Source organism: Passer domesticus, chromosome Z, assembly GCF_036417665.1.
Source record: "Passer domesticus isolate bPasDom1 chromosome Z, bPasDom1.hap1, whole genome shotgun sequence".
Classification (NCBI taxonomy): Eukaryota; Metazoa; Chordata; class Aves; order Passeriformes; family Passeridae; genus Passer; species Passer domesticus.
The window spans coordinates 38607634-38627270 of NC_087512.1; the positions used below are offsets into that span (position 1 = coordinate 38607634).

The 19637-nt window shown below is 41.6% G+C and overlaps 1 long non-coding RNA gene across 1 annotated transcript in view; it reads left to right on the forward strand.

The window, feature by feature from the left end:
• Positions 1-14455: 14455 nt before the first annotated feature.
• The window catches only part of LOC135289912 (uncharacterized), a 35186-nt gene continuing 30004 nt past the window's right edge, over positions 14456-19637 (forward strand). Inside the window, exon 1 of the long non-coding RNA XR_010352648.1 lies at positions 14456-16003. This is a non-coding gene — a long non-coding RNA (uncharacterized LOC135289912). The remainder of the gene's footprint in view (positions 16004-19637) is intronic.

The following is a 19637-nucleotide window of genomic DNA, read 5'->3' on the forward strand; positions in this document are numbered from 1 at the left end:
GGTCACTCTTTCACAGGGTGCAGTCCTCTAAGGTCAGGCTGCTCCAGCATGGGAGCAGAGCCCCTCTTTCCACAGGTCTTTCACAGGCTCACAACCTTTTCTAGGCATCCACCTGCTCCAGCATGTGAGTGGATCTCTGCATCCCCATGGACCTCCATGGGCTGCAGGGTTCAGGGCTACTTCACCATGGGATGCACCACAGGCTGCAGGGGAACCTCAGCTCTGGCACCTGGTGCACCTCCTGCCCCTCCTTCTCCACTGACCCTGGTGTCTGCAAGGTTGTTTCTCTCATATGTTTTCACCCCACTCTTCTTTGGCCACAATTACATCTGCACAATAACTTTTTTTTTTTCTTTCTTCTTAAATCTTTATCACAAAAGCATTACCACTATTTCTAATTGCCCCAGCCTTGGTCAGCAGAACATGACTTTGGAGCTAACAGGGGTTGGCTCTGCTCCATTGGACATGGAGGAAGCTTCCAGCAGGTTTTCACAGAAGTCCTGCAGTCCCTCTGCAACACCAAAACCAGGCCATGCATACCCAGTTCAAACATTTTGATAGATTAGACACCATCTTTGGAAATGTGATTTTGATACATAGGTTACACACATACAGGAGAGTTCTAGCCACATGGCTTTAGGCAATTGTGAAGAGAAAGTCTTGTTACAATATGCATAAGTCCTGTTATGAAATATATTATGACATTTCATTTATGTGGAAAAATTAATTTAGAAAAATCTGAATTTAAAATTCAAGTATATAACACCTGTATCCCATTCCATTCTAAGCGCTGCTGAAACAGCTGGCCTGTTGTTTACTGAGATGAAAATCATATGTGCTACTTTGGGAAACCAGACTCTATGGTCAAGCTCAAATAAAATGTTTGCACTCTTGTTTTAGGACATAAACCAGTATCCTGTAATCTCTCTGATCACTGCAGGTTTCTGACATTATTGTTCAGCACCTCAATTAAAAAAACATACAGCCCTTCTCATCATATTCAGACATATTAACATCTCTGAAAACTTTTTAGGTTTTAAAAAGTCCAGGAAAAAGTAATTTCATTTATGAAAGCTAAAATCATTTTAGTCCTTATTTACAAATTTCTAAAATGTTCTTTAAATAAAAAAACTTAAGTAACCTGTTTTTCCAGAGGAAGATTCACAATGATAGGCTACATCCTTATTTTAATCTCTGTCATGGTATACTGTTCTTAAATTTAGAGGAAAACCACTCTGAATGACTCCTGAAAGAGAGATTCATATATTTTAAACAGACTTTCTACACACAAGCCATACTGAAACACTATCTTTCCCTCCATAAAGATTTGACTTCATTATACCAAATGCTAAAGACTGTCTCACTAGGCAATCTTACACTTTGAGCTCATTTCCTAAAAAGTGTTTTGATTTCCTAGTAGAGTAGCAGGCACCAGGAAAAGATATGCAATGCATTTTTCCTGTGTTTATTATTTTCTCTTCCTACTGGAGCTTTCTTTTTGTCTCATTACATTTTTCCCATTGCAAGTTTTGGTCAGAGTCCAGGGGATTGCGGTCAGGTTCTGCAGGGATTTTTCTCCTGGTTCTTTCTCTCCATGCATATTTCATGTGCCCATTACTTTAGGTGCCATAAACACAAATTAAAACCAGCATCATTTCTGTCAGAAAGGGCCATATTTCTCTACTCATTCATTATTTATATTGGTTCCTTAAGTGGTGTTCTTGCTTGTTTGTCTCTAATAGAGGATACAAAATATTTCACAGCCTTTGTTTGTTACCGAGACTGGGCCGATCAGGAGCTTCACTGAACTTTAAAAGCAATGAGGCTCATCTCTGCTGATAGATAAATCCATGAACAATGTTTGCTGCTGAATAATCTGCCCCAGGCAGCCACAGAAACCACATTAGCCTCACCTTTCACTGTGTGTCATGGTAGAGATGATTCCTGTGCTTTGGGCCCATTTGAGCATCGAGTATTTAACCTCTGCACGTAGAATGGTCTATGAACCTACATGGTGCATATCCAACCTCCGAACTGGAGTAAATAGAGAGGTCTCCTGAGTCACTGTGTCTGGTCTGGTGAAATTCTCCTTCTTCTCAGGGACGAGTTCATTTAAAAATCCATTTGACTTCCCTCTCCTGCTGCTTTGATAAGGACATCTCCAGATTCTCTGTAATTTTTACAAAGCTTCCTATTTCATCTTGTATGGTCAGATTTGGCTCACCTTTTCTTTTTTGATGCCAACGATATTACTCTCTGATTAGCCAGTTCTTTCCACCACAGTGCATTACCAGCCAATATACCTTGAGGGAACAGCTGCAAAATCTCAGACATTTCATTTTGTTATGCAAAAATGGATCTGTAAAGCTGAAGCAGAGACCACTAATCTTGACTACTGGTCATCTAAGGCTTGGAAAAATCATGACACTAAAATGCTTTGCATTTTCCTGGGCAAATGGAGGGAGTTTGCTTCCTACAATCAAAGCCTCTGCTTTTTACAAATTCGATCTCTTCCACACAAAGAGGAAAAACACACATTCCCTTTAAATATGAGAAATTAGCTTCTCTCTATGTCACGTGAATGAAGACTAAAGCACTAAGAACATCTAATCCTATGAAATGCATAATAAAATTGTGACCACACCACATTAATTCTACTTTATTCGATCAGAGTGATCAGTAGATCTGTGTCATCATGTGCAACAAGTCATCAAAAAAAAAAAAAAAAAAAAATGGCAAATCACTGAGCCCACCCCAAAGGGGTTCTGGAGGACTCCCATCAGTTACCAGCAGAATAAATTCCCATTACACAGGCACAGGGCATTTGAAAGACATTTTATTTCCCCCTCAACATGCCCTGTGGCACTATGGATATCTTGTTGAAGGAAAGGCAACAGCTCAAGTCTAGTACAATCCTCATAATTTTGTGAATCCCAGAAGGACCAGAGCTTCATTTGAGAGCAATCTGTGGTTTCTGGTGCTGTCATTGACAGCTAACCTTGCAATTAACCTGACTTTGAGCACCCATTCTGCTGTCCTCTTGGAGAGCTGAAGGACAGTAAATAAATGCCTTGGCAGTGGGTGTTTGCTGTAGGCTAGTCTGTTTCCTTACTTTCAACATGTTCCAGCTAGGATTGGAGAAGGTACAGCATTCCCCTTACAGCCTGCTTGGGAAGAAGGAAGGAGAAAGGAAGGGAAAGAAGGAAAAAAAAAATAGGGTCAGTCCATGAAGGTCAAAAATTAAATACCAAACATTTCCCAGGCAAAAATTAAATCCCAAGTATGGCCCTAAGACCTACCAACTGTTTTCCTTCTGCCACCTATCCTTACTTAAGGGACTCTTGATAACAGAGATAACTGTTCCTACAATATTTACAAACATTTTAACCCATTTCCAGAAATTTCTTTCCTCCCTTTCTCTAGGGAGTACTTTAGAGAGCAACGAAAGCTCTAAAGCAGAAGAGCTCTATCAGAGTAAAGGAATAGTATTTAAAATTAATTAAGAAAACAATATTAGGCAGGCTATGAGCCTTAGGTTGTGACAAGACATCACTCTCTCCGTGTCTTCTGCAGGCAGCAGCACAGCACGGACAGCAGGGCTGCTGACAGGGCAGGAGTGCACTGCCACCAAGTGCAAACCCAGGTTCTCCGCATCCTTGTGCCAGGAAAATGTTTTTTTAAAGCCTCTCTTCACACCCTCTTTTCAGCCCCTCGACTTAATAAAACTGTCACAAGTCCCACAGCTGGTCATATTGGGTTTTTTTATTTTGCAGGCTGTAATTAGTCCATCATTTCATAATTTTTACTCTGTGAACTATTATCTCAGCCTGTTCTTTCACACCTTCTTTATAATCATCAGTTTTTTAAAGTAACTCTGTATTGACAAAAACTGTTAAAATCATTGACCTTTTAAAAAGCTGGTTATATTAACTGTGTGATGGCAAGGCAGGGAGCAATCTGCAAAGTGCAGAAATAAGAAATCTCCCAGCTGCACTGAGACGAGATGGTAGAACTTGGCTTCAAGACTTAGAAGACAAGATTAGGTCCTTCCTACATGAGGAATATGGCTTCAAGACTTAGAAAACAAAATTAGATCCCAGCTATGTGGGGATGCTGAGGAAAGGTAAGCTGAGCTAATTTAAGGTGTAGATTTAAATTGGATCAGGCAAATCACATTATATTGCAAAGAGAATTAAAAGAAACAGATTTAATTTTTTTTAAGTCACCTGAGTGATGTAATGCAATTTTACCAAAAAAATTATTTTAAATAAAATTGTATTAACTTTCCTGCAAGTTCTTGTCCAGGCGCAGACTAGCCCCAGATCACAATGCAAGTGTAAACAGAAGTGGCTGGAAAATTGTGATATTCCCTCTTGTCATGCTCTCTGGCACTGGTTTTCTGAAATTAATTTTGTTTTGCTCCACACTGGTGTCAGAGAAAGCAGCCCGGCACCTGTTTCCACTGTCTGAATGCTAGGCAAATATGCAATGACTGTCTCTGGTTCAGCCACCTGCAGAATGAGGAGGCTACTTTTCTTTAGACAGGGTAAATGATGAAGAAAATGTTTATGAAATACTCTCGTCTGTTTGGCACTAAAAAATATAAGAATAAACAGAAAGAACCTCATACTCAATTGTTTAAGTAAGGATAGACAGGCCAGTTATTTTACTTTCCTTTTCTCATTATACAATTAATAACAATATAAGCATTTGTGCTTAGCAATTAAATATTTATGCTATCAATGAAATTAAGCAAAATTCCCTATAAATATAAACAATGGAAAATTTGAGCCTCAGAAACTTGTTTTCAGAATCAGGCAATATTTAGGAATTTCAGTTAGACTCTGCTCCATCAGAGTCTTCAAAGCCAGCCTGCACCTTGTTCCATTCTCTGGATGCCAGCAAAATTGTTCACAATTGCCATGAACAATACACCTAGCAGGGCTAATAAGCAGTTCCTTGCTGACTCAGTTTCATATCACAGTTAAAGGTTAAGGAAATAAAATAAAGGAAATGTGAAAGGCTGTTACTAAATATTGCGTTTTATTCCCAGCTTCATAACAGTAGAGTGGACTCTACTAGTGATGCCCTATCATCTCTCCCTTGATGATTGTCTGTATTAAGTCATACTACTACTTACTTTTAATATCTATATTCCCACTAGTGCTCTTCATCATTTACATATCATACATCAATGAAAATAAAAGTTCTGAAAAAACTTTCTCTGCTTCTTCCTTCTATTTTCCTTTCCAGCCTTGGGGAATATTAAATGTAGGTTGGAAAAACCACTAAGAACACCGAAAGCCAGCTGACAAATCCCTTGCTTAATTAGAAACAAGTGGCCTGGACAAGTGTAACACCAAAACGGGCAAGGTAGGAAGTTTCTCATAGTCTTGCTCTGACATGGCCGCATGTGACTCTGCCATGCTTAGTCTTTGCTGAGCCTGTAAAACATGGCACCAGCCTGTTGTGGAAACCCTGCAGGCATTAATCATAACCAAGTTCTGTCTTGTGTGCTTCATGGGAAGAACCTAGGTCAGGCAGGGACAATGCTGCCAGGGCTGAGTAGGCACGGTGGTGCAAGTTGGTTTGGATCTTTAGATGCCCCTTCCTGGGGAGAGATTGGAAATGTAAAATAGCCTGCATGTTGTTTTCAGAGCAAAACACATGCACCCAAGGCACATGCTTTCACGTCAAGTCATCCAAAGGGCTTTCAAATCCAGCCAGGATCTTCAAGCTGCAAATAAAAACAGGAAGAGATGGACAGTGACTGACCTTAAACCACTTTTAGTATAAACCTCAGCTGGATTTTGCCACTAAGCCTTTCAGTACCAAAGTGAAGTGAAGGAGCCCAGCCAGGCAGATGAACTGAAGACTACTGAAGGTGGCAAAACACAACAATGCAATGGAAAAGCAGGGGTAAAGGACTCCTCCCAAATGTGAGGTCAAAGGCTGGGCAGTCCTTCCAGGACAATGCTTCCAGACATCAGCTTTTGGGAAGGAAAATGCAGTGAAGGAGATTGTGCAGTTGCAGGGAGCACTTGTTTTAGTACAAAACTAATGAAGTCAGGGAAAAGATCCTGATTAAATCTGTTTTTTAACATATTCTGAGGGTGAAAAATAATGCAGTAGTAAAGAAAAGATAAAGAGAAAGCCAGGCCATACAGGACATTTACATTAGGTGGGATAAGCCCTGCAAATGTGCAGTAGGGATTAATTGCACTATGGCAGAGATGGACTAGATGACTTACTGTAACAGTTCTGGAGGTAGCTAACAGCCAGAATATAAGTCATCTTGAAAATGCAGCAAGGAAGATTAGTGTCGCAAAGATTCACAGCAGAAATGGCACAGTTCTTCTGCATGATAATAAGGAAAAGCATAAAGGGGTGAATTAAGGACAGAGGGTTGGTTTTGCATTTTAATTTCATTATTTTTGTCAGGTTATATTATAACTTAAACATTTCTAAGAGGTATGGCAATTTTGTTAACTGCAAAATTTATATCTGTTTTATTTTTGCTTTTCCTTTTCTCCTAAGTAGGAGGGGGAAATATCTGATGACAGATTATTAAATCCTAAGTGGCTGATGCAGCTTGGCAATAAGCCCTTTTACGGGGATGAATGCTGGAAATAAGTCTGTTTAGTGTGTGCACTACATGGTTATATCACAATTTTTTTCAGGTAATCACCTTCTAAACAAAACCTCAGCCTTTATATAAGAATGACTTTACCCTAGAGACTCAAAAATCTCTCAGGGAAATCTATATTTAGACATCTCCAAAAAGTGACTTATTTACCCTGTTCAATACACTAAATCTGGAGATTAGATGATTCACCTGACAGACATCAGGACTTCCCCAGGAACTGTTTCGTTCTGATAAGCAAATGTGCATTTCATGCCTGCTTACCAGAGAAAAATAACTGTATTTGCACAATATCTTGTAATGACTCTAAAGAGGTGTTTAAACATCACTAGCATTTTCAACCCCTACACAAAAAGCAAACAAAACACAAACACAGTCAATATTGTCCCTATACAGTGGGATATTCAGCTATGCTGGGGCTTTGATTCAGGGTTGGTGAGCATTTACATCTCTCAGACATCTGCTGTCTTCAGACAGGCAGTCATTTTGTCTTCAGACTGGAGCAGGGAGTGGAGAGTCTACAAAGAAAATGTGCTTCTTAAAAATGTAATTGAGTCCTCTCTCAGGGTATTCTGACTGAGAGCACATGGCTAATACTCATGTAAAGGAAAGCAACATTTCTACAAAAAAAGAGTTGTTTATATAGGAAGAATGCTATTCCCGACTGTCTTTTCAAGGTGGCTTGAAAAAATAATGTGAAGTGCAATAACTATAAAGAAGGGGAAAATCGATGTCTTTGTTTAGCATGGGAAGCTAGATCAATCCTACAGCAAGAGCTTATATTTTTCCCAGATGGTTATGTTTCCCTAAAGGCAAACTCAGAACTGATTTTTTTTCCAGACCTCTAGAATTTAGGGAAAGGGACAATATAAGAATTCAGACAAGCCACCTAGATTCTCTTTGTCATGTGCAAATGGACAGTATCAAGAACAATTTCCCAACTGATGAATGTTCATACCATTTAAATTATTAAGATCTACTCTAGTCAGCAGCATAGTGATAGCCAGTGGTTTGGGCATCTCCAGAAGAAAGGTCAGGAGTTCCAGAAAATCTGAGTGGATTAATGTAGAACCTAGTTTCAGAGATATATGAGATACTTTGGTGAGTAGCAACAGGGTGGCAATTTGCATAAGAGACTGATGATAATATTGATACTGTCACTTTCTGGAAATGGCAAACCATTTTTAGAATTCTAAGTGAAAACTATTCAATTTTTATTGAGCATATTATGAGATATTCAGTGTAAAGGCTGGAAACTCTAAAAGCTTCAGGAGAATCAGAGGTCAAAGAGACAGGATCAAACCGAAAAAGCTAATAAAGATGCAAAGGATACATTGCTATCAAATTTTCAACTCAACAAGGGTTCTCCTTTGCAACTGCAGAAGGAAGAATTTCACACATTGGGTAAACAGAGGCACTGATATGGGAAAAGCCAGATTTTCAAACTGTGTTGAAATACAATGAAAAGGGGATAAAAATAAAATGCTATGGTTTCTTTGGCTTTATGACTACAATAAGTCCAAGCTTGTCTCCACAGGAGGTACTCTGCTCATACAGGCTTAAATTTCCTTCCACTCCAGTGCAGCTTCTCTCTTCCTTTTCTTCCTCTGCTTCAATCTCAGTAAAGATGACCAACTTGTGACAGTGTGCATGTCCTCTTTCAGGCTTCTCAGTGCTGAGGGTTCCAGTTTTGCCACCATAATTGTAACGGATGTCCAAACACCATATGTGGAGAAGAAAAGTCCCTGCATTGAATTATGTTTTCCAGCCATCCAATCATAGTATTTTGCTCTTATAAAACATAATGCTGTTCATTCAAAGACCTCTGAGCTTCTAACTGATTATTTAATTAAGTCACAAAATGTTCCTGTGATCTAGAAAAGTATTGAAGTGAGTGAGTAAACTAGTATAGATGAGTAAAGTCATTAGTCAAGATGACTAACAGATGAGAAATGTATTAATAAAGAGTAATTGCAGTAAAAAAAAGAGCTAGAAACAGGTTAGAAGAGCGATTTTTAGAGAACAGTTCTGAACACCTACACTCTTTCATATCCAGCAGAAGCTGCAACAGTTCAGAAGCATCTAAAAACCAGACTAGATCTGATTTTCCTAGGTACACTGACAGGGACAGAAGAGACACTTCTGAAACGAAAGTGTGTATGTGGCATAAGAACACAGTGCTGAACATGCCTCTTGAACAACAGGCTGAACTGGGTCCTCCCTCACCTACATGGACAACCACGCTGTTTCACCTAGGAGTCCTTACAGACCATACACTACTCACCACCCATCTACAATGTCAGTTGTCATTTTAGATTATACTGGCCCAGAAGTCTGTCCTGAGTGGATCTCACTGTTGCTTGCCTCCAATGGTTGATACGTGATCCCCTTCCTCCATAGATATCTTTACCATAACTGCATGACCAAGACAACCATGAATCTATTCAGTCATCCCATGTTCAGTTTCCCTGCACTCTATGGCTCACCAGCACCTTCTCCAGAAGTAACAGGAGAGAGGAGCAGAGAGAGACAGTGTCATTTATTTCCCCTGTTGAGTAGTGAGGGTACCAAAGGGCTGATGGATGCAGAGTAATGCTTAGGTAAGATTGACAACTATTTCCTCCTGCTTCATACACATAACCAGCACCCACCTGTTTTCCTCCCACCCAGAGATATTTTTGAAAGCTTCTTCTAGCAAATTTCTGCACCAAAATTAAACCCATATAGCTCAGCCTTATTGCCGTGTTCCCACGTCAGCTGTGTGTCATGACAACAGATGATAGAAATGCTGCTATTCAGGCTTCAGGGTACGTGTTTCTTTTTTTTTTTTTTTTCCTTTTCTTTTACTTTTTTTTTTTTTTAATTTTAATAGCTTTAAAAAGAACTCTGAACAAAAGTGCTTGCTCCATGATGCAGCGCTGAGCTAAAGCACACAGGGCAGGTATACCTGCCCACATGCCAACATGCAAAAATAAGTAGAGTGGGTGAGGTTTCCTGTGGCGCTGTGGGGGCTGAGGGAGAAACACTCTGAGGAGGAAAGAAGATGACAAGATATGGGAAAATGGAGAGGCAGAAGCAGAAGCGCTTCCTTTCCCTGCACACCTCCCCTGTGGGCCTTTAGCAGTGGGGCAGCTCCGTGCATCACACATGGATGTCCCCGTACTGCCCCACATCCTAAAACGAGGCAAACCTCCCTGCTTTGAGGTGCTCCTTGGCAGACTCCAGCCTAACCCACCAGAAAGGGCCCTGTTTGTCTCACCCTGGTCTGCAGCGAAGGAAAGGAGTTTTGAATTTCCAGGCAGGAAAATCTTGCTCTGCAAAGATCATCTAAGTTATTTCATGGGAGTAAAGCACTAACAAATAAAAGCCTCCTCACACAAAACATTCCCACAAGACATAATTTCTCCCAGGTCAGACAGGCAGATACTCCTTTCTAGTCAAGAACCCAAATTTTGTATTTATGGCCTTGGTTTTGGTCATGAGCTTTTTTTTTTGGCTTTGGTTTGATCTTGGTGTTTTTTGGTGGTTTTTTTTTTATGTACAGCTAGATCCTGAAGGAAGAAAAAGAAATGAACCTAGTAAAATCATGGTCCAAGTTACTTTAGGATCAGGCTATGCAAGGGCAGTCAGAAGCTTGGATGAAGAAAGGAGGGCTCTCCAGCTGGAAGTGCTGCTGTTCACAGCTCATACTTCAGTAATCGTCACATTTGTTTCTGTTTCACAGCATCATAAAAGACAGCAAGCAACTCCTGAGCCAAGCAAGAATTTAAATACATCTTTGAGGCCTTTCCCATTTAGAAAATCGCTTGTGTCTGTGTTTGATACTAAGGGCTGCTCCTGAATATAAATGCTTCCCTGAATCAGGGCTACACAAGTATCAGAAGCTTAGATCAAGGAGCTGATCTGTCCAAATCAGACATTAGAGGCATGATGAAATGCTGCAGATCTTCCCTTTAATGAAACTTAGTTTATGAAAACCCTTTAATAAAGCTGCAGTGAGTATATTTACATTCCCAAAAGAGAAGAGCTCTCTCTCAAAACGAAAAAAATTACCACAATTAATAATATACTGATATTCTTCATAATGCCAGTAGATTGCAAGTTTTTGTTGAGCTGTTCATCATTTTGAATTTCCATGCATCTCTTTATTCCACAATCACATCTACACCCTCTGGGGCACTTTAGGGACTAAAATTGATTGCTGCATATTAAAAATAGCAAATGAATCTCATTATTTCTTTTGTACCTCCCCAGTTTATTCAGCATACAAAAGACAAAATCAATAGCATCCTGCCTGAGGAACAGGGTTATTTTTGTATTTTTTTAATACTGCTGCAGATTTTTGGCTTTACTCTTGAAACTGTCATGCGTTGCACCAATATATTTTCACTCTATGAGTTTTCAGATCATCTGCATTTGCTGTGCTAATCCCGGATGTTTAATAGCAAGGAAAATAGTATTTATATCCCATTCATCTCTTTCTCCAGCATCTCCTGCGTTCATTTTCCATTGCCAACAGTCTGAATATTCAGAAATATTCAGAAATTTGCTTCTCAGTGGTGCAGATCCAAGTAAGCATCTACAAATAAGCTTATGTATGATTTAAGATAAATTTGGGCTTGAGGAGCTGAGGTGGACCCTTGAGCTGAAAGACATAACAGGATAAAGGAGGAAGGGGGTGTTCATATGGGCTTTACTTTTTGGGGAGAGCTGGGACTTGTAGACGTGGGTAGAATTCTGGAATTGGTCTGCTTCTTGTTTTAGAAAAGAAATGTGATATTTCCTTTCCGTCTATCTTTCAGCACTTCCACAGTTGTCCACTGTTTTCAAACAGATGTAAGTGGAAGAAAATTATTCAGGAAACAGTATCTTTAACACCTCAGCATGTGCATAATCCAGGTGACCTTTATATGTCTAGATATTTTTTCCCGTCCACTTTGTATATTTTTTTCAGATGAAAACAAAGGAAATTCAGTGTTTCAACCCTGCTAAGTCCTTTTTAATACAATCTCCCTCCTGATTTATTAACAGATGGACTTGCTACCAATAGTTGTCTTTCCCCAGCACACTGATAAAATGCTTTCTCTTTGTTCTCATGTATCTGAGAGAGGTAATACACTTTGCCCTAACTTTGCCTCTTTTCTCTGAAATCATCAGCTGCATAATTACCCTGCACACATGGATTCTTATACTGCCCCAAACCATTCACTGGTTCAGGGTATTTGATTTTATTACTCTTGATCCTGAAACACAAGATTCAAGACTTTCCATTTTATGACAAAATTATTTCTAGTGTTACTTTTAGGGTATGTTTTACTATTCTCTTTTGTTTCAAGGCAGAACAGAAAGCACGAAAAAATACACTTTTTCCTTCTTTCACCATTTCTTCTGGGACTTTTCCCTGAAATGTGAACACACTTTTCCAGTAAAGCAAAGCAGATGTTTTGCAACAGTTTTCGCAACTGTAAGTCCCTGACAAGCTATATATCGTAGATATGTCCTGTGCAGCAACCATTGCATGAGTATCTTTACATATAACAAGTTGTAATAAAATTAATATTAATATGTACCCCAGTAAGTTAATCTTCTTCCTGTTTGGGAAAAAATTAACCTCTCTTTGTATTTTCATATATATATATTTCTCCCCATGGTAAACTGATTTCAAGCAAACCATATACATACTCACAGTGATGTGAATTTGTGATAGAATTTGCAAATATTTTAGTTGCATTTCTTTGACTTCTGTCTAATTTTTGTCTGACTCAGGTGTGATATGATGTGTCTAAACTCTGAGTAAATGCTTACAAATTTGGAAAAAAATTGAGGTCTGATATGAACTTATATTAAATTTATCTTGAGTGCACTTCAGACGCACTGATTGCATCTCAACCAATGTACCCAAAGAGAAGTCATCCTTGAAAGACATCTTGACTTTTTTTTTCCTTTAGAAAGTACAATCATTATCAGCTTGCTTCTGTTTCCTTTTTCCTTTCACTGAGGCAATGTTTGTTCTCGCTAAAAAATGGAACCAAACAATGCTATTATGTGAGTCATCAGAAAAGAGCAGCAGCAGTCATACATGGTTGTTGATGGTGATCAGTTTGAATTGCTTAATGCCCCCCTGCCAGTCCCTTGGAAACTTTGGCATTTGGAGGATAACTGGGATTTACTTCTTTGGGTAACTCGGTGCCCTGCTGCTGCTAAGACCATAAGCAAAACCAGTTTTACCTGAGAACTAGGTTTGCATTCCCAAAACATTGCAAGTCTAGTGCTGCAGACTTTCCTTAGCTGACTGCAAAACATCAAATACTAGTAAGGAAAAGTGGAGATTAATGCCTTCTAAGTAAAATACAGGATACATCCCTAGCTAGTCCAGAATACACCTAATTTTGCTAGATGTCAAGAGATGTCATGCTGCCACATAAAAATGTTTCCTATTGTCCTTAAATTGATCGTTCAATCCACTTGCCATCAAACAGTAAATATAGCCTTTCTGCTTTCATCTCACTATAAAAGGGAAAAAATAACAGATATGTGTGGCAGTAATTATTACATCCCATGGCTTTTTCTTTTTTTTTTTTTATTTTTATGAAGAATAGCATACTATCAGAGCAGCAGTAGGCAAAAAGAACAAGAAAAGAAAATTCAGTCTCTTTCACATTTTACTATGCAGAAAATTTCTTGTCTCCCTGCAACACTTCTAATACTGCCATCTGAGTTAGAACCTCACATCTTTGTGCGGTTGCACATCTGACAATAGTTGGAGTAAGACTTTGAGGCGCACATCATCAACACGTACATAAAAAATTACAAGGCCGAAACAATTCCAAACAATGCAAGAAAATTACTGAAATTAAAAAGGATTGAGAAATATGTTTTCCTTCTTGAATAAAATGTCAGTGCAAAAGAAATTCAGCAGACCTCTTGCAGCTTACACTGCAGAAAAACTGTCATTCTCGGATGTGTTCTGCAGATTATACTAGTCAGCAATAAAGATATGTTTGTTCCGTATTAAAACAGAGAGAAAGGGGAACCACAACACTGAAGCACCACTTTCAGGTTCCCAAACGGAAATTAAACACAGCAGTAGAGGCAAATTAACAATATTTAGCGCACCTAACAAGTCGTGACAGAGCAATCGGCTGGTTACTCGGCCCGGCGCCGGCCGGCAGCGGGGCCCGCGGCAGCGAGCGCCGGCAGCCCGGGGCGCCGCCCGCCGCGCCCGCCACGGGCGGCGCCGGAGCGCCCTCTAACGGCGAGCGGCGGCGCGGCGGGGCTGCGTCACGGGCTGCGCACCCTGCGGGGCCTGCTGCTCAGGGACACCCCCCTGCTGCCCAGGGACACTCCCCTGCTGCCCCGGGACACTCCCCTGCCGCCTAGGGACACTCCCCTGCCGCCCAGGGACACTCCCCTGCTGCTCAGAGACACTCCCCTGCTGCTCAGGGACACTCCCCTGCTGCTCAAGAACACTCCCCTGCCGCCCAGGGACACTCCCCTGCTGCCCAGGGACACTCCCCTGCTGCTCAGGGACACTCCCCTGCTGCCCAGGGACACTCCCCTGCTGCTCAAGAACACTCCCCTGCTGCTCAGGGACACTCCCCTGCTGCTCAGGGACACTCCCCTGCTGCCCAGGGACGCTCCCCTGCCGCCCAGGGACACTCCCCTGCTGCACGGGGACATTCCCCTGCTCCTCTCTGCCCCCGCCCCGCCGGCAGGAGACCCCTCGAGGCTTGTTCCCGGGGCAGCCTACTCCCAGCCGTGCTTGTTTATCCTCTCATACAGGGAGGGAGGGTGGGAAAGTGCCACTGAATGGGAAGATTTTGCAGCATGCTGTGGTCTCCCAGGGATTTTTGGCAGGTTCTCATTTCCTCGGGGAGCCAAGAACATTTTGTCTCTGCATCTCACATAGTTCTCTCTTGCCTTCGATGCCGTGCGGTCTCGAGGGGCAGCGCTGCCTGGAGACATCTCAGAGGGGCTGGCAGCTTCTGTGGAGCTCGGGTCACAACCCACAGCGAGTGTAAGGACGAAAGTCCAGGACATTAGGGTACAGGCAGCAGGGATGGATGAGGGTGACTCCAGATGTTCGAGACTTTGGCCCAGGTCAGCCTCTAGGCCTTATGAAAGGGACTTAAGAGATATTCTTGGCAATTCCTTCGCAGTCAGAGACAAAAGTGTCAGTGCAGAATTATCAAGCGTAGGGTCGAAGGCCTGGCCAGACATTTTAGCAGAAATCTGTAATTATGGCAGTCAAACCAATACATTCTGGGTCATTAAAGAGACACTAAGTGACACTCTCCCACTGGCACAGGCCAACACTCCTCATCAGTGCAGGCACCTACAGAGGGCAGAGGTTGCCTCCATGCCCAGGGCTCAGGAATGCCTCGCGCTACTTGTCAGCTTCTTACTGCCAGCAGACATGAGCCTTTCATCCACCCTGGTGATGCACCATCATCATTGCTGGAAATCCCAAGCGTGTTATGGCACTTCTGCCACATCAAGCTATATTCTCAGTCCATAACAAACATCTCCTGGAGACACAGCAGGCACCAAAAGCATCCTCAATGGGTTTACCCACACTGAGAGGAGACACCAAGGAGGTGAGGTGTGAGACCAGATCTGTATCTCACTGTATCAGTTGGATTCAGCATTGTTACCCGCAGGGGCCAGCAAGGGGGAAGGGGAAGAGAGGCTGGTGCCATGCACACCCTCCCATGCTCATCCACAGCTCCCACTCCAAGAGTGGTCTCACTCTGGTGGCCACCAGCAGTCTAGGAAAAGCAACTTTCACCCTATTTTATGGGTAAAAATGGAAGAGTCTGGAGAACAAAGGCTATTATTAATTCCCATCTGTTGAAAGTAGGCTGCAGCTGTTTTGAGAGGTTTTCCTGCAAGCTATGCAGATCTGCTCAGAATTTTAATGGTTGTTTACCAACCAAAGCATGCCATTGAAAGAGCAAGATGTTTCCAAGTAAACATGGTGTGAACATCATTTCAGCCTAGAAATAAATGTCTTCTTTCTTGCAAATATTTTTCTAGGTGAGAAAAGACGGCTTTGTATTTGGTTCTTTCATTTTTCAGCTGTTCTTTTTTTAACTCATCCTCTGCCATCTAAGAAGCATACAGAAGAGATATCTTGAAATATGCAATGCAATTTAACACACACAAAAAACCTTGTTAACCCCAGACATTTAGTGTGGTCACTGTAGGTAGCCCTACAAAACACTGCTGTGTGGTTAAAGTAGTATGTGCCAGTAAAACTGGTATCTGTCCAAAGAACCTAGCAAGCCCTGAAGAAAAACACTGCATACAAAAGATGAAGAAAAAAAAAAAAAAAAAAGGAGAAGGCTTTGTTATATTCTGGTAAGTGAAAAGACATGTGACAGGCTTTTTACCTTATATTTTCTGCCGTGGTCATATTTTGAAGGATATTGTTATTGCTGAGAAATTAACATGTCTTTAGCCAAACTCTCTAATGTGTGTTATTTATATCAGAAATTAAATCCCTGCAACCATGCCTGTGTTTTATGGCTATGTATAAGTAAAAGGCCTGCTTCTATGATATTAATACATGGAGTTTCTCTATGACATGTATCTTGTACATAGCAGAAAGGAGCACTACAGAAATGCCTCAGATAGATACAAAAAAACCCCAAAGGTATTTTGCTATGGTGCATTAGAAATCCAAGCTTTTTTATTTATTCTATTTATTCCATTTTATTTATTCCATTTATTTATTTATATGAAGTGCCTGACTTGGAGAAGGTATTTACAGCTGAAATGACAGTCCCTGAACACAGCCTAGCATTCCCAGTATTGCTGCTGTAATTGGGGGATGGGAAAGATCCACTATCACCCGCCATTTAGCCAAAAAAGTTATTACCATCCTGCATTTAAAAAAGACCATGCATGAGAAACTGGAAAGACAAGAGAGTTAAGTGACATAGTAAATGGTCACCAGGAAATTACCAGGAAATTAATATAGCATAGAGGCACTCCTAAGGAGAGAGTTGGACAGCCTGCTGCTATTTCATCAGGTCATGCAACTGAAAATATTAGTGAGAAAACTAAACTATTTATCTTTCACTAAGGCAGAAGTGAAAAATATTCTGGGCAGTCTGACCTTCTAATCTGAGTTAAGTCAACACATAAACAATAAAAATGGACTAATATTTCAAGGAATTTTGTTTTAATGACTGTGGGGGTTCAGGTTACCATGGGGTGTTTTCCTGTAATATGATAGAATCCCACTAAATGGTCATTATTTGACTTCTGGTAATGGAGACATGAAAGCTCTCTACATGTCCTGTGTTTCTGTTACAGGGGTCCAAAGGCTACTGAGATGGGTTTCATCCCATATAGTTTTGAATTTATTTTCTCTTAATAAATGGTAACCTAGAGTTTTGTATAATGGCAGTCCAAAGTGGATTTCTGCTTTGTGATAGCTTATTCATGGCAACTAGCTTCTAAGGCAGTATGTGAAAGGGAACAGCTGTGAACTGATAAACATTAGGAATTATTAAATACATTTTCTACAAATATAGCACTTGCCCATTCCTTACAAATATTTTTTTCTGTTTTGAAGTTCAGCCTTCAGTATAGCACAGACAATTGCTGAAATAAGTGTTATAAAAAAAAAACACAAACAGATGGGAAAACAGGGAAGTGATAAACTCAATAAAATAAATGGCATGACCTAAATTCACCAGAGATATCAACTGAGTAAGCCAAGGTTAAGAAATCACCTCTCACTGCCCAGTGTTTTCCTTATTAAGAGTGTTGATGCCCTCTGCCTTGGTCTGAAAGACAGATGCCATTTAAGAAAAGCAGGAGCCTCCCTTGGAATGGAAAATTTAACCCACTTTCCTCCAAATTATTGTAGCTTTGAAATTAAGGGCCTTTCAGGCAAAGATATGGGAAAGGAATACCAGTTCTTTGCTAGTGTGTGTGTGTACTAGCGTGTGTGCGAGTGCGTGTCTGTGTAAGCAGGCAGGCAATCGGCGCCGCTGCTGGCGCAGCGAGCGGGAGCAGCGATCCCAGGGAAGTCTCTCCCGCTCTTTCAGCGCTTCTGGAGCGGTTCCAGTCGCAGCCGGCAGGGGGCGCTGCTGGCTCCCGGGGGGCCGGGCGGGTGCGGTGATTCCCCCGCGCCGGCAGGGGGCGCTGTGCGCGGCGCGGCCCAGGCCCTCACGCGGCGATGGCGGACGCTCTGGCGAACACGGGCCCCAGCAGGAGCCTCGGAGCCGCGGCTGGAACGCCAGGGTGGGCTCACCTGGGGCAGCAAGCAAGAGGCAGCAGAAACTCTGCAACTGTAACTGGAAGCGCAGGGTGTCCTGGCAGGCAGGGGATGCGGAGCTGCGGTGTGGTAAAAAGCCGGAGCTGTGGCAGAGGAACAGCATGGCTGGGCAGTGGCAGCCGGGCTCCCAGACACAGCCGGGAGAAGCTCCCTTGGAGGGAAAAGGGCTCAGAGTTCAGGGGTTTTCCCTGAGGCACCCGAGCAGATGATGAAAGTTCTTTTTTTAGTGAGGTTGTGTATTAATGAGGTCCCAGTGTAATGGCAGCTCTTACGAGAAGAGCAAATGCAGGCTCTCTCTCCTTCCAAAGCCAACAGGGAAGAGAGCCAGGACCTGCACCCGACCATTTCCTCCAGTCCGAACCTCCAGGTATCTCTGCTGCTCCAAGAGAAACCCCTCAGATGAGAGAAGAGCAGCCAGGTGCCTTCATACCCTGTGCTTGCTTTTTTGTCTCTCCTAAGTACCAATCGTTATGGTTTCTTAGTGACAGATGGGACAAAATTCCATGACAGAAAGAAACAAAAGGAAAAATCCTAAATCCCAACACCCTCCCATCTTTTAGAAATGTTGAATAGGATTTGGTGATATAATCCAGCCACCCCCAGGTTTTTTTAATGCATGCTGGCATCCATGGATATGATCGCAACAAATCTACATGTTATTTACTATGGTATAATATCAAGAAAGCACATTACCTGAAAATAACCTGATTTAATATATCCTTGATTTTACCAATGCACTGTCTGCATGAATCTGTAGGTAGACAGATAAATCACAGAATCATAGAGTTGTTTGTGTTGGAATGGACCTCCAGAGATCACTAAGTCCAACACTTCTGCAGTTAGCAGGGATGTTTTCAACTAGATTAGTTTGCTCAGAGGTCTGACCATGAATATTGTCAGGCATGGGTTGTCTACTAGCTCTCTGGACAACCTGTGCCAGTGTTTTATCATCCTCATTGTAAAAACTTATTATATCTTATTGTGAGAAACAACATTAATAATGTTTATTAAACCTTAACAAAAGTACTAAATAAGAAAAAATTACAGCATTGGGAGCCTCCCCACCCCACCCCACACCGTGGCTGTCACCCACCTGGTCCTTTCCAAGATGGATGCTTTGCATTTTATATCTCTAGCCCCTCCTAGAGCTTTGCCAGTCAACTCCTTCCTTGCTGGCCAGTCATGCAGGTCACTTTCTTACATTCTGATTGGAGGTCAGGTGTTAGCATAGTAACAAGCCAACCTTCCCAAACGCCTGGATTATTGAGACCATCCCATGATAACAATACCGGTAAGGAACACATTGCAGTAACATAACTATACATGTATAAAACTTTTCTTAATGTATATATGTTGTTCACCCCTTAATTGTGAGAGTCAACCACCTCATTACTCATCTATAACATAATGTAAATTGACCCTCTTTCAGTTTAAAACTGTTATATGTATTATGGTAATTTGTGCTGGTAGAGAATATATAGATGCATGAAATATGTCCAAAATATAAAATCCTAAAACACACTAGCAGGAGAAAAGGAGTTGCTTCACAGGATGATGAAATCGCAGCTGGCAGCTGAGGAGGAGGTGTGTCATTAACATACAAAGTGAACCTATCCCGCACAGGAGATGGTCGTTCTCACTGGTGTGAACAGGAGAGCATCCAGCAATGATGGCCCATGAAGATGTCCAACTTAGATTAAACAG